This window comes from Erithacus rubecula (genome assembly GCF_903797595.1).
Source record: "Erithacus rubecula genome assembly, chromosome: 1".
Taxonomy (NCBI): Eukaryota; Metazoa; Chordata; class Aves; order Passeriformes; family Muscicapidae; genus Erithacus; species Erithacus rubecula.
This window is the reverse complement of record NC_136658.1, coordinates 57261264-57276616: the sequence shown is the minus strand read 5'-3', so window position 1 is coordinate 57276616 and position 15353 is coordinate 57261264. Positions and strand designations below refer to the sequence as shown.

At 41.3% G+C, this 15353-nt stretch overlaps 1 protein-coding gene across 4 annotated transcripts in view; it reads right to left on the bottom strand.

Moving 5' to 3' along the window:
* KLF12 (KLF transcription factor 12) overlaps positions 1–15353 on the bottom strand; it is a 226778-nt gene that overhangs the window by 188535 nt on the left and 22890 nt on the right. The gene's annotated exons all lie outside the window — the stretch shown is intronic.

Here is a 15353-nt window from a genome sequence, read left to right as displayed (position 1 = left end):
ACAAGGGGATTTACAAGGTGGCATGGCTCTCACACAGCTACTGATCATAGACACACATTTGGCAATGTGGAATCCAGCAATTAGGAATCAGCCAAAAATACTGCTTTGCTTGTGTTTTTAACTTCAAAAACTGGCACTCTGCCCTGCCATTACAGCAGGCTGCACCAAGATGAGACAAGAGGATCCTCTGCATTCCACCTGGTTCTGTCCACTCACACTTCATTTACCAGACCTCATGCAGATTGCACTGAAAAGTCAGGTTCTGTATTTCTACTTAAAATATTGGTCATGTTTTTGTGGGGCACTCACACACCATCAGGTAGACAGATGGAATCACAGTCTGTTGAAAAGAAACAAACACAGATCAATAACTACAGTCGGATTTTTGTGCTTTAAATATTGTCAAAACATGCAGGAGGGAAAGGCTGGTGGACTTCACTGCACAGAAATCTCAATGCACTCCAATACTCCACACAGGGAGGTGGCATAAGTGTCTGCAGGCAGACAAGTAAATAAATAAATAAGGATGGGGAGCATTTCACATTCTTTCAACCATTTTTATTTAATGATCTCTATACAACATAGTCAACAGTTCTCCCAATAAAAGAGCCATGCAACATGTGAATGAGAACAGGAATGCATAAACTGTGAGATCAAACCCTAACTCCTCTGGCTTTAAATTGAAAATAACAGTCCTTTCCCTATTGATTTTTTCCCTCCTCTTTCATTTGTAAAAAATTGATTTTTCTCAGCTGTGTTTGCTGAAGTGTCCACACCTGCAGCTCACTGCTTGCTTTAATCTTTGTATTTGTTCATCCATACTTCCAAGTAAGCCATGTCAAATAAGCACCTGAGACCCCCAGTCCCACACTCACCAGTGGTTTTAAAAAGTCTCAGAAATCCCATCCCTCGCACATTATGACTGAAAGATGAGAAAGCTGCTCCTACCTTCCATGAGGATTCCTGTAGCTGGAAACCCTCAGGACAAAGCCTATGTCACCTATTTTTGCAAGACATCTCAGGGCATGACAAACACCAGAGAAAAATGCAACAGAACCTCAAGCTGCACCCCCAGCAGCTCCTGAGAAGACAGCAGAGTAATAACTCCAGGCTTGCCATGTCTGAACATCCTCAGGAAACCTGGCACAAAAGAAGGGAAGTCTTGGAAGAAGAGAGAATTTTAGGAGATCAAGATGAAAAGACAGAAAGTATTCATACAATAAAGCTCTCACCACAGCTACTGCCTGTTTCTCTCACTCTCTGATGCACTTAACAAAGGAGCTCACACCACACTTTGCCAACCTACTCAGCTCCTCTGAAGACAGCTGGACTAGCTGGAAAAACGCCAGACAATGTAAGTCCTTTAAATCTTGTGGGTATACGACTCCAAAATTGTAGCACATGTTTATATTTCTTTTTAAAAAAGGAAAAAAGTTTGACTGAAATTTTCCCAATTTCCAAAAAATCATGGTAAGAATGATATGGGGATTAATCAAAATAATAATTAAAAAACAGTAATAACTCAGGCTAAATCTGTACTGCTTACAAAGCACTCAGATTTTAGCATGAATCTTTCCTACGGAAAAAAGGAGCTCTTAACTCTGAAACCAGGCCAGTCTGTGCAGCATTTGTGATGTATGCACATGTCTGCTCTGAACACCTATGGTTTATTTCACTTTTGACCTGAACTAAGGCTTGCAGATGTGAGAGGCATTAATCTACTTGGGCAGTCAGTCTCTTTTGTGCTACAAAAACCTGCATGTAGCACAAAAAACCAGCAATTTGCATGTAATAAGTAACTGAATTTTAAGGTATTTTAAAGGAAATTTAAGGTAATTAGCCATGCTGCAAGTCGGTGCATTTGAAATCCTCAAACATACTCCTATTCCAATATTCTCTCAGCATTAACTTTTTGGGAGTTTGACCTAAGTCCAATTATTTTAAACCTTTCATGACTGCTAGTGCCTTTCTCTTGCCTTTTGGTCCAAGGCGCAGATAAAACACAAATTATGGTGCAAGCCAACAATTACACAATTCTACAGCTCATTTATCAGATTATTTGGACAAAAAAGTCCAAATGATGACACATTAAGCAAAATACACAATTTAAAACACACCTAAAGCTCCAATTATCTTCTTACTATAAGGCAACAGATCCTGCTTGTAGGAGATACAGGAAAACTAAAGAACAAAATTAAGTGAGGGATGTAGGGGAATGGTCCTCTGTAAGGTTACATCCTAAATGGATGCATGCAGCATGCACATGGCATGTTGCACTGTGACCCCCAGAGTCATCCAGTACACAGAAAAGCAAGGGGCGAATTGTTTCTGTATAGCTGCATCCCATTTGGTTGATCTTCTATGCAGCAGCAATTCCCAAAAAAAAAAAAAAAAAAAAAAAAAAAAAATGCAAGTTCTGCCACAATACTGTTCATTAAAAAACTGAAGTGCCTCATCCTGTGCAGGGATAAATGATTCATCTGTGTACCCTGAGGAATGCCCAGGCAAAATAAGGATGCCAGATAAAGAGAGGATCCCTCCACAAACCAAGTTCAGAGTAAGTAAATGAAGTGAGACCTCTCACCTGTCTGAGAAGGGGAAGAAGCATTTTTAAGTAAATTTGTGTCAGCACTAAACTTCAGAAAATTTAGTGCGCAAGAAATCTTTCATCACTTGTTTCATCAAAACAAGTGAGAACAAGAATTATATCACAGGATCACACTCTGCAGCAAAACGAGGGATCTTTCACTAATTTTCAAGCACTCGAGCTTCACTACATGCAAGCTCTAAATGCCAAACCATCCCAATTAGTTCAGTTACCCTAATTTTCAAATACACTCGAGAGAGACAGAAGAGCTGAACTTCCCCAGAGACCACCTCTGTACCAGCACGTTGGCCTGGACTACCAGCTCACCCTGGTTCCCAGGAGAACCACAGTGCAACACAAACCAGGCTGCTGCTGGAGGAAGCTAAAAGCAGAAGCCCCTCTCCAGCAGCACAAAAATGTACTCCAAACCCCAACAAGGTAATAAGGGCCTGCAATAACTACTGCTCCCCTCTTTTCCATCTATTGCTGTATTACACTTGCTCAGTAGACATGGCCTTCAGTATACAGTAAGGAAAAACAAGTATAAATCTGGTAATTTCAAGGTCCTGCTAACACTTCAAATCTCTTTTAAAAAGAAGTCATGCTGCATGACATAAGACATATGGTTCTTTAATATTACCAGATCAGTACTTATCAGGCATTTTATGGTTCCCTTTACTCTGCTTGGTACCCACCCCTTCCTTGAACCACCCTTCCTTCTTTCCCAGTTCTTACTCATCACCTCCCAGCTCTGAAGTATTTATCATATCCCCCAATAATGGCTGAGAAAAAGAATAACAACTAACCTATGTTGAATTCTGAAAGCCAAAACATAAGATATATCATGAGCAAATGCTAAGCTGCTCTCAAAAGAATAATTTTGAATTTTAAGGATTAGAAACGCACCTCTTCTAGATAGTGCCATTTGTTAAGGTATTTACCTCTAAATATAAGACATTAAGTATATGCCATTTTATATAAATTATATATTTATGTAACAAAGATATCAACCCTGCATGAGATCACCTTCATGCTATGATCTCCAAATTTAGTTAAATTACCAAAGTAATAATTTCCAGAGCATTAACATTTCAAATTACTAAAGCACACAGTGAAGTGCAGAAGAGTTGAGCAGTTCAGCAGCTTCCTACAGGAAGCCTGCCACAGAAGGAAGAATGCATTGCCAGCCTTCCAGCTTCTTGTCTGGCATCAAAAATACAGATTCAGACTTCTTCCAGCTGAAAACTGAGCTGTTTTGAAATCAAAACAAATGCCACTGTCTTGACAAATACTAGGTAAAAAATAAATACAGGAAATGCTTTGGCATTAAGAAGCCAAATCTTTGTCACAGAAATTTCAGATTATTAAACTGCAAGGGGTTTCACAACTGCAGAGATCAATGTACTAAGAGGAAAGCCTCTCTCACAACACATTGTTTTTGGTTTTTTTGGTGTATGAGTAGTTCTAAATAAGAAAAAAAGTGAGATTTTCTAAAAGGGTTTCAGGTGTTGTTAGTACATTTAAAATGTTTGCCTCAGGCAGCAAAAAAGATCAAGCAGTTACAGAATAATCTTAAGTATGCTGACCATAAAGAAAGCAAAATGTAAAAGGTAAAGTATTTTTAAACAAATAGAATGAATTCAGGTCCTTTGCTCTACAGTGTCTGAGCATCTTCTGAAAGGATGCAAAGAAACATAATTAACACGTGTGATCTTAGGCTCAGTCTATCAAATCTCTCCTGGGAAAAAACACAGTGTTTGGGGGATTTGAAGTTTTTCCATTCTTCCTTTTGTCCCTCACATGCATTGGCACATTTGTTTAGCCTTAGTCATGAGAACATGGATGATTTGATAATGGCCTCAGGGAAGATGGATGGAGCAGCAAGATCTAGATGAGTCTAAGCATCATTAAGGAAATAGATGGTCTGTAGCAAGAAGCTGAGAAAAGTCAAAAAGGAGAAAAGGTGTCTACTCACTTTATCCAAAATGTCGTGCTGTATAAAAAATTGACACATATGATGTGCATCTTCAATTTTCTAAATGACTAGAAGAAAGGATTATATTGGGGAAGATCAAGTTTTTCAGGGTTTTCTAACTGTCCTAAGGTATAGACCCTGAACATGTTCGTTTCATTTCAACCACCTCTCACCATAAAAGCAGTTTCCCTTTTTATTTTTGTTATTTTTTTAAGGCAATTACAACTTGAATATCTGGAACTGTAGCTCCAAGCTTCAAAATTGCTTTCCATATACTGCACAAGGAATGCTCTGCCTCCCTCCTGTGCACTTGCCATTCCCAAAAGAACCCAAAGTTCCTACTCTTTGAGATCTATAAATGGACAAAAAAATTACCCAAGTCTCTTGCTGTAACCCCATCACATTCAAACAGGAAACAGCCCCAAAGAGGAAGACAAAACTGCAATGTACTTGATAACAACCACCAGGCAACACCTGAGAAGGTCGCATAGGCTTTATTTCATCTCTCAGGCTCTGCAGGTAATTTTAAAATAACACAACTGTTAAGTGGTTACAGCATCAGAGACCCAAACACAAGGAGATATTTAGTCACCAAGCAACATTAATGTCCCTCTCTTCAGAAAAGAAGATACTCAAAAAGGGAAGTGGGTAATATGATTAATGACAAGGTGTTAAACTGGACACACTAATCCTGGAGAGCTCTGGAGTCACACAAGCATTGCCACCCTAATTCTCTTGCAGCCACTTCAGCAGGAAGCTCTTATCATTCAGCATTAGAATTCCCACATTTAGACTGTGCCTGGAAAGCAGAATTTGGTTTGAAAAAGATGAAGATTACAGATTTCTGCCCAATTTTGAAGTACAGAACAAGCAAAAATGTAACCATGCCCACAACTGAATTAATTCTACTCAATCATGACTTGCACCATCAACACCAGAACATCTTCAAAGATCTTCCTTTCTTCCTATCCCTCCCCTCTAAAAAAGAAAGTCATATTTTACTTAAACATCTGTGCTGGGAAACTTTCTTGAATCACTATGCTTACTTTCCTGGGCTTCCCTTACTGGTATTTCTGTCATCAGAACATCTCCTCTTTGATTTGGCAAATGGGTTGTACTTTTCTCATTCATGTACAGGTCCTTAAAAATACAGCATGTTTCTGCCTTTAGACTTCAGGGAAAGTAAGAGAAGTCACTTTGAACTTCCAAATATCAAATCCTGGTCTACCAGCCCATTTTTAAGTTCTAGATCTCTGAGGCCCAACACAAATAATTCTTCAAGGTCTTTTGAAGACAAGAACCTAAATGGAAAGCTCTGGACAGGCAGATGGGAGCAGTTAAAACCAGAAGTTTATCACAGAACCTGACAAATTTCTCTTGGGAGGTAAAATCCCCTCTTGTGGGTGTCCTCTGCTCAAGACCACTTGCTCATGCTCTCACACGCAGCTATTGCCTGCTACAGCCAGGCCAGCAGCACACAGGGACTGCACACTCCTTCCTTCCCACTGGAATACAAGGTTTAGAGATGTGACAGGGTGCAAGACCCCCACACCACCACTCCCCACACCCACTTGCAGTCCCCCATCTCTCAGACAGATCAGTGCTCTGGACTTGCTGCTTTCTCATCTTCCCTGATCCAAGCACCCTCAGGTCTTTGCATTCAATTACACATCCCTTGACTTGTGCCACAGCAGCAAGAAAAAAACCCAGGCTTCTTTCACCAGATGAAATGCTCCACCAAAACCTGGTGCTGGGAACAGACAGGGGTGTGGAAGAGAAAGGGTGTCCAATCTCCAGTGCATCCCTGACTCCCTCACACGGCTCTTCCAGGCTGCTGCAAACCCTATGGTCTCAACCTTGCTAACTCTGCAGTCTACAGACAAAAATCCAAACCCCAAGAACATAAAAAAAATTAAACAAAACCTGCACTGTCAGCCAGAATTTTCAGACAAGGAGGCTGGTCTTCTCAGACCTTATATATCCAACTGGAGTGGTCCTAAAGTGGTTAGATTTTATGTTTGCTATTCCTTTCAAAGCTAATCTTTAAGGCTGGAAGCAAATTGTCAAAAAATCTAAGACTGTTGTGGCTTTCAGAAAGTTTGGGAGTCAATGCAAAACAGCACTCGGAACTTTAGTTCTTCCACACAGACATTACAAGACTAATTTGTTCCAACAGATTTTATGGCATCACAGCCCCCTATGTATTTATACTACTCTGCAATATTGAAGTTTACCAACAGGGCAGCTTCAGATCTGCATCACAGGGGAGAAAATGGGGGGGGGTGGGGAGGACAAAACAAAAAAACAAAGAAAAAACCAAACCAAAACAAAACAAATTAAAAACCCTCTACACAGTTTCGGTATTTCCCAATTCTGGTAAATTTACAAACACAAGAAAAGCAGTCAGGAACTGTTCACTGAAATCCAAAGGCAAAAACCAAGTCAGCTGCAAAATTCATTTCTTAGCATACATATTACAATGATCTCTGCTCTTCAGAAGACATCCAGGCATGAGTGGTTTGCACTGTGCTCTACAGTAAACAGCAATCTGGGCAAATTCATCAAGTCGAAAGTTCAAATCTCCCATGGAAAATGTCTTGTTAATAACAGTCTCAATGTGGCAAGGACTCTAATTCAAGTAATTTTTCTCATCACAACAGCAGAAGGTATCAGAGAGGAAGGGAAAGGGGCTCTTACACATGCTGCTCCCCAGAGATTTAATGCACGGTAAGTCAAACAAAAAGCCATATGAACAACCCATATACAAAAATTTCACTTCCTCTACAAAGACATCACAAGACAGAGGACTGGAATCATCACTGTGCAACCCATCAAGACATTTTATGACAATATCTCTAAATTTAACCAAGTTATCAGGATCTAGACCACCCATAACTGCATGTTGTTTGTGAATGCTGGGCAAGAGCAAGATACCAGCTAAAAAGACTCTAGTCTAATTACTCAGTTACAAAATGAGGTGTAGACCAGCCAGATCCCATCTCTTTGCTCCTTCCCAGCTGGAGAGCTCCTCATATGCCCAACTCACATGCCATAGTAATAATTCAAACCCAGCAGCTACCAAACCAAGCTCAAGTTTTGTTTTTCCTGACTACTCAAGAAGCAGGTGAAGTTCAAAACTAACTACATTTTGTCAAATTTCCCTCTGATGCATAACGCCATGAAGCTCCAATTAAGAACTAAACTACAAATGTGCAGCAACTTTCCCTGCACTCCCCCTCCCCACCCCTTGCCTTCTGCACTGATTTCACGTGCTGTGCTTATGCAATTCATCACAAATAACCTTGTGGCAGGTTAGCAAGGGTGGTAGGGGCAGCTGCTCTTGTCCTGACTCCCTGGGAGGAGCAAGCAAAGCCAGGAGAGATGCCCCAAGCAGCACAAGGCACTGAGATTTGGCAACCAGGTACCTAGCCCTACAATAATCAAAGCAAGCCCAGCTCAGAGCTACAAAAAACAGGAGGAATCTCATAGAAGTTGATACTTACACAGAAAAAACAAAAGTTAGGATTGAACCTGGTGCCACAAAGGCACAGCATCCTTTTAAGCATTCACAGTAACACACCAGAGAAAGATACCCAAGACTTGAAAGAGTAAAGAGATTAATAGACTGCAGAATGAAAAGCCAACAAAGAAAACAAAACTTCTTTTGAAAGTTGATTTATACTACCTCTCATGTGGAATAATATAGCATGTTAAAAGCAAAACCCATGCCTCCTTCATGGTAGAGAAACAGATTTGCAGTGGAAAACCTTGGCCAAAAAATTCTCAATTTATCTTTGGCAATTTAAACCATTTTCACATAAATGATGTTGAGAAGGCAAAACTGACTGACACTTTGTTTCACAACACATCAGCCAAAAATCCTGGCTCTTATGCTTCATTTGTTATCACAGACACAGACTAGGAAATTCACATCTGATGCTTTATGCATAAATATAATCTACCTACACTTCAAAACACACTGAGATACAGACAGCCTTATCTGAGGTGCAGAACTTCCACGGATTTCCCTTCCCTTAAGACAGAAAAGCGTATCTCTTGTACAAAATAAAAACTACTGCAGAACTCAGAGTTCATTTAACAGTTTTGATCTAAATTTCAAGTCAGGCTGCAAGAGAGATGCATTTGTGTGGCAATCAAATGATTAAGACGTTATTTCTACAGCTGGGCTAATGCAGCCTATCATTTTCAGAAAGCACTTTAAAATAAAAACAAACCCATCTGATTTCTGTAACAGAACAAAACCACTGATATGAGAGGTCTTTTAATCCAATAAAATGAGCAGCAGACTGTAAGGAGTTCATCTTTTCCAAGTCTACTGAAACAAACCAAAACTATGGTGGCTCTCCTCTTTCCCCACTCCTCCCACACATCAACAATGTTTTGGAATTATATGATCTTCAATCCTTTTCTGTATTACAATAACCACAACAGGTGCAGAACCACAAATTTTTATTGTTATTGGGAGCCAGAACCCACGTCTCCTTCACACGGTGTCTCCTGCTGGTATCTACTTCTTTTATTTAACCCGAGCTTTCAGCAGCCGTGCCTACTATTCATAGTGAAAGCCACAGCAGAATCTTCCAAGGCCGCTGGCAGTTGTGGTTACTCTGCTTCTCATAAACACAGCGCTTCCTGCCAAGGCTCCCCTGCTACATCAGGTTGAATCATGGCATCCCTCACCGCCGTGACCCCGAACGCAGTCATGCCACAACTCTGTCTGGTTCCATTAGCTACACTGCGGTGAGATAGCACTTCTGTGCCTACCTCCAAAACATCCTGCCTCTTCCCTAAGCCAGCAGAGAGGCTGCCAGCACACTCCTTCAGGCTGCCTTCAGTTAATCCCATTTTCATGTTTCAGAAATAACAGTTTTCTTTAATTGCCCGCAAGATGAATTCCTTGATACACCTTTAAATACGCTGTGGTGGCAAATATGTAATCCTCTAGGCAGGCTCCTATTTGTAATTCACTCTTCTAACCCTGCGGATATAAGCACAGGAAATAAAGCTTTTAGATTAAGTGGACAATAAAGGACAAAAGCAACTTCTTTTTAACTAGGTGAAAAAAAAAGTGAAGAACAAGCAGAGCATCTTATCACTCTTTGGTGATCCTGTAGCAGATACATTTATTGCACAGCAGGACATTAAATGTGTTTTCCTATACACTGATAAATTATAAATTATGTGTCCTACTTCTGGTAGTACCACTTTTCTTATCTCTTCCAGGATTGAGGCAGCTAATAGCAGCCTTAGCATTTCTGACCTTTACTTCATAAAAAAAAAAAAAAATTACTGTTCTGCTGTTTAAATTAAGGATTCTGCCTGCAGCACCTAATGGTCACTGTTTCACCTACCCCCAGCAAGCTGGTCAGTAAGAGCAGTTTTGCACTGAAACAAATGCATGTAAGGCTGAGACCAGCTTCTTTAGATGACAAATGTTGAGGCACCCTTCAACAATTCTAGCTGAGAACTCTCCAACCCCTTCAAATCACTCCATCTACCAAAATCCTGACAGGGTTGAAATGGTGATGCTGTCAGTGAGCAAGAAAAAATTTCTGCGGCTCAGGGAGCAAACAGAGGAAAAATAAACCCCACTCTCCCTCCCCAGCTTGTTGTGTGTCTGCACCTCCAGCTGCCTTGGTGCACTGTGTCAGTGGATGAAAACAGATGGGCTTGACAACTTCACTGTCTCTCTCAGAGAGGCCAGTTGGCAGAAAGAGCAGTCCTGTTCCGAGTAGAAAATGATAGTTTATTATTTGCTGTTCCCCAAGTCAGAATGTTCACTTTCATTTTGACTACATGGGGAAAAAAAGAAAATATTTCTCTTTTGAACACAATCTGAAAAATTCACACATCCACCTACTCCTCACAAGTAAGAAAATTTCACCAGTATAATCTGGTTCTGCAAAAATTAATCTTCTATTCAAAAACTAAGACAATCCAGAAGATATGACTGCAGAGATAACCTCTCAAACACGAGCAAGTTTATAGCGAAGCAATGAGCTATAGAAATGTTCCCAGCGTTGCTGATCTCATTCTTTGCACCACTTTGTAGCAAAATCATTCCTGTCCAGAACACCTGGGGACAACCTCAAAACTGACAAGCAAGCCCAAATTTCACACTTCTGCTGTTCTGCCATAACTTCAGGGTATGCTGGAGAGGCCGACTAGAAAGAGATGTAAAGAGCTACAGGACAGTTCAGAAGAGTGTGCAAGAGTGAAAGGACTCAAAACATCTCCAATGCAACCAGGAACAGGAGGAAATTATGTTCAGCTTGCTAAACAGTACAAAATAATCCAGAAGATGATCTAAGTTCAGTACACTTTCTTAAATTTAAATGCGTGTCAGCAAGTTCATCATAAGGTCATCTGTAAGCTTTGCTCCAACGAGATCATAAATGAGTGAGCAATATTTTACAATCAATACTTCACATTTCAATGCACAAATTGATGCAGAGTGCAAGTGCCTGTGATGCATCAACTTCACAGCCCTGCCCCCAGACAGAGCCTGAAGAGCAATGCTGCCATAGCTGCATCCTCCCCAACCACCCAAGCTTGCAGAGCTTCAGCATCTCCCCTGTGCCCTGCAAGATGCAGAGGAGCAACCTCCAATTGTGTTCACAGAAGAGGTGGCATGGTCAACACGCTTTTTCTTGGCCCATGACCACTCCATATCTTTTCAGGATCAGATTACCAAAGATGTGAGTTGCCCATGTAAAATATTAACCCAAGCCCAGGTGTGGTCACGATGCTCTGGCAGTGGTCATGGATTTCAAAACTACAGGAGATTTTGTGAGACAAAACCATTTGAACTGAATATATGTGAGAAATCTATGCTAACTATTTCACTACCACCCAGGTCATTTTCCCAGACATCTCTCCACTTCAGATGCTTCAGAAACATTGCTAAAGCTGCAAGGTCTTGGAGCCTATTCTCATTCAAAGTCAAAATTACCAGGAAGTTTTTTTAAATTTTAACTCACAGTTTATATCCAGAAATAAACGAAAATATGAGTGGTTTTAATAGAAAAACTGGCTACGAGAAACCATGAAATAGGAATTGGACAATAGGAATTTTTTTTAAGAGCAGTTGTGACATTCATGCCAGAAGTTCATCACGGTGGCAGCAAGGCAGGGTGTCCTGGTCACCTATCTCATGGCCACACAGGCCTTCACTTCCTCCTACTAAAAAGGACCCTTTGCAAGAAAGTGCTCCTAAGGAGACATTTCTACTTTTAACAAAACAACCATTGTTTACCCTAATGCTTTAGGGCCAGCTTGTGAGAGCAGTCTTCTGCACAACTGCTAGCTGACTTCTGTGAACACTCTCACAGATTGCACCCTTGCTGTAAATGCTTCTTACTTCAAAAGAAACTAATCCCAGGTGACAGCCCAAAAGCATTGGTAGAATTTTCAACAGCAATTACTTGGCAGGTTATTGCAGGTGAGAGCTGCTCAGAGTCAGGATGACCAGAGCCCAGAACTCAACAGAACTGCTCAGTTGTCTTCAGCCATGCAGCAGATCACTTGCAAGCACAAGGTGAAGCAAACTTTTTACAACACCTAGAAAACATTACTAAAAGGACACTGAAAAGTGGCTGGGAACTGTCCACTAAGGAGTAATTTCACACCTGTCACGCCCATAGCCCTCAGGGCTCATTGACACAAATTACTCAATCCCAGCGCGACACTGCAACTGGGCCGGTGACTACTTGAGCTGCTGGCCAGGGAAAGGAAGCAACACTTATTTCCAGGACACAGAGACTGTGCTGCAGATGCATCACCCTTCTAGCAAAGGGGACAGGTCAACAGAGCAGGGCTCACAAGCCTTTCACAGCAGGGAAGAGAGGCAGAAGCAGCAGTTCATGCTCCACCCAGAATACCAAACCCACAGGCGAATCAGCATTAACGTACTGGGTACTTTAAGGAAGCCTAAACACAAATTATCATTTAATCAGTACTCTAAAAATAGCCGAGGGGGAGGGTCCAGCCACAGAGAAAAACAAACTATTTAGAAGAACAATGCTCTGGCAATCACCTCGCATTCACTGCCCTTGGGAGAAGAAATCTCCCCTTTATGAGCTGCTCTTGGGAATAAAGGAAATTCATTAACTTGCCAAATAAACTTTTCAGAGGGAAGAGAGGAAGAGGACAATTTCATGCCTCTTCCCCAGCCGAGACTGAATATACTTACTGGTGAGTGAAGAGAACAAGGGAATAAACCCGATTTGCAAAGAGGTAGATCAGAAGTGGGGAAGAAATTCAGGGGAAAAAAAAAAAGAAAAAAAGCAAGTCATTTGTTTTGATTTTTAATAGCTCCACTAAATCATGGAACAGAAAGACAGGAGTTCAGAGTAAAAGGAAAGAAAAAGATGACTAATGAGAAAATTTACAAGTGCATGTTCACCTCAGTGCCTGACTGATTTGATAACCATCCCTTGCACGTTATGTAAATCAAGTTTCCAAGAAACTTTACCTTTTAATCGAGCCTTGCTGTGGGGATACATCAAACACCAAAACTATTACACCTTCTTCGGGTTTTGTTACTCAATATTTTCTGTATCAGCCTCCCCAGCTTTCACCCTCGCAGTCTGCAAGGTGACAGAACTATTGGAACTACCTGGAAGAAAATAACCCATAGAAAACGTACAAGATACAGAGAATTTTAATTTCTTGGGGAACAAAGAGAGGGATGAAGACACAGGTCAAGAAAACCACTAGTGGAAGGATCATTCTTCAAGTCAAAATTAAGTAAACAGCTAAGAGGTCAGATATTTCCCTGCTGCGTGCCACATCTCTTCCAATATCTACAAGCTCAGAGCAGGGTGAGGGACACCCACCAGCACACCTTGCTGCAGCCTGCACAGGAGTAACTGGGGATGTGGCTCTGACTGATCAAAGCAGAAGGCTGCCAAAACCTCAAAGACGATGAAGGTTGATGATGGTTGAAGTTATAAAGAGGAAGGTAAAGGAGAAAAATCTACCACTAGGCTTCAGTATTTCCACTTCTCTACAGCGCAGCAGAGGTACTTTTGGGAAGAAGAAGGAACCAGTCTGATGGGAAACACTCAAACTACAGTGAACTGCTGCAGTATTATTAACAAACGGCATGCAATTCACCTCTATTTTCATCATGTGTTACCAACTTGTTGCAAGCGAGCATTGAAACTCTTTAGTACCTTGCTACATTTGTTACTGCTGAGCAGAAAATTGCCAAGTAAGAACGGGGCACAGCCTGCTCATGCCCCAGACAGCGGAGGTCTTGATCTGGAAAGGTTTGACCGTGAACTTATCCGAGTTTCTAACTTCAACTGAAGTTACACACGTATGTAAGGCAACAGAACGGCAAAGGAAAATGGAGGTGAAAATCAGAAGAGCCCCACCTACTCCAGAATAATTTTTACTTCTGAAACTACACAAGAAATTAGGAATTTATTTGCCCCATTTTTAAGTCATGTATTCAAAAAAACAAAGCTACCATCAGTGAAAATATAAGTGATCCCTGGAACACATGCTTTGTATGCCCCATGCTCCCTCCTCTCTCCGACCAGTCCTTCCCACAAAGATGCATGGAAGTACCAAATCCTGTTCTAGGCTCCTTGAGGAAATTCTTTGTAAAGTTTTCTCTAAAAACATTCCACAAATGACTTTTTCACTTCCATACAGCAGGACTCAATGTCAGTGCCCCAGCTGCTGCATGAATCAGAGGTGAAGGGGTGAGCTTTGAAGCCTGGCCGTCCAAAGGCTGTCCCACAGGATGCTCCAGCACACAAAGCACCAACACCACAGAGCCACAGGGACCAAACCATTACAGCACATTACAGAAAATGCCCTGGCTAAGTCACTCTTGCCTGAAGATCTCTCTATATATGCAATTACATGTACAAGGGAAAGAAAAAAAAAAAAAAAGACAAGCACTCAACCTCTGATGGCATTTTCAGCCAGAAATGACATGAAGTAACCCCATTTTTACATTTCTTGTTCGGCTATACATGTTATGGCATAAGAGTTAAGCACCATGTCAGTAGCTAGTGTCACTTGATAGCTGGCTGAAGCTTTGTTAAGCATAAGGATTTGCATGCTATTATCAACAACTGTCATAAAGTTCCCAGACTTCTGCAAAAACCTCCCAGCTGCCATTAAACTGTTAGCAGCATCTTTGCCCCCCCTTTCTTTTTTTCATCAAAGCTGCCGACCACACAGTATCACATTTCACCTTTCTTACTCTCACAACTCACACAGCAGCGCTGTGCTGGTAACACTCTTTTCCACCCCAAACCCTCTTTTCCTGTGCACGGGGCAAACCCAGGAAGACAGTTCTGCCTGCAAACACCCTCCCCATGCACAGAGCAGGATAGAGCACCAAAATGAAAGGTGTGCCAAGAGCACAGCAGCCACAAGCAGAGGTGCACTACACTTTCAGTGGCAGGAAAGCTCTTAACTCTGTGCCTCCTGTCTCCCTTCACCAGACTCTGGCAGTCTTAAGTCTTTCTTTCAGCCTTTTACTTATGGGTGTGGGTTAGCAGGTTGCTAAAGAGTGGTTCTGAGCACTCACCATGAAGCCCAGTTTCAGATTAAGTCTGTATCCAGGAGGACTCAAAGTCTCCAAAAGAAGGCACAGTAAAGACACAGACCAGAAGATACCCAACACATAGTAAGAGACGAAGTTGTCTCCTTTACAAAAAAAAAAAAAAAAAAAGTAAATTGAGCAAATATGACAGATGAGAATGCATTTATCCTTTGGTGTGAATTGGCCTGAATGTCAACCAGTTA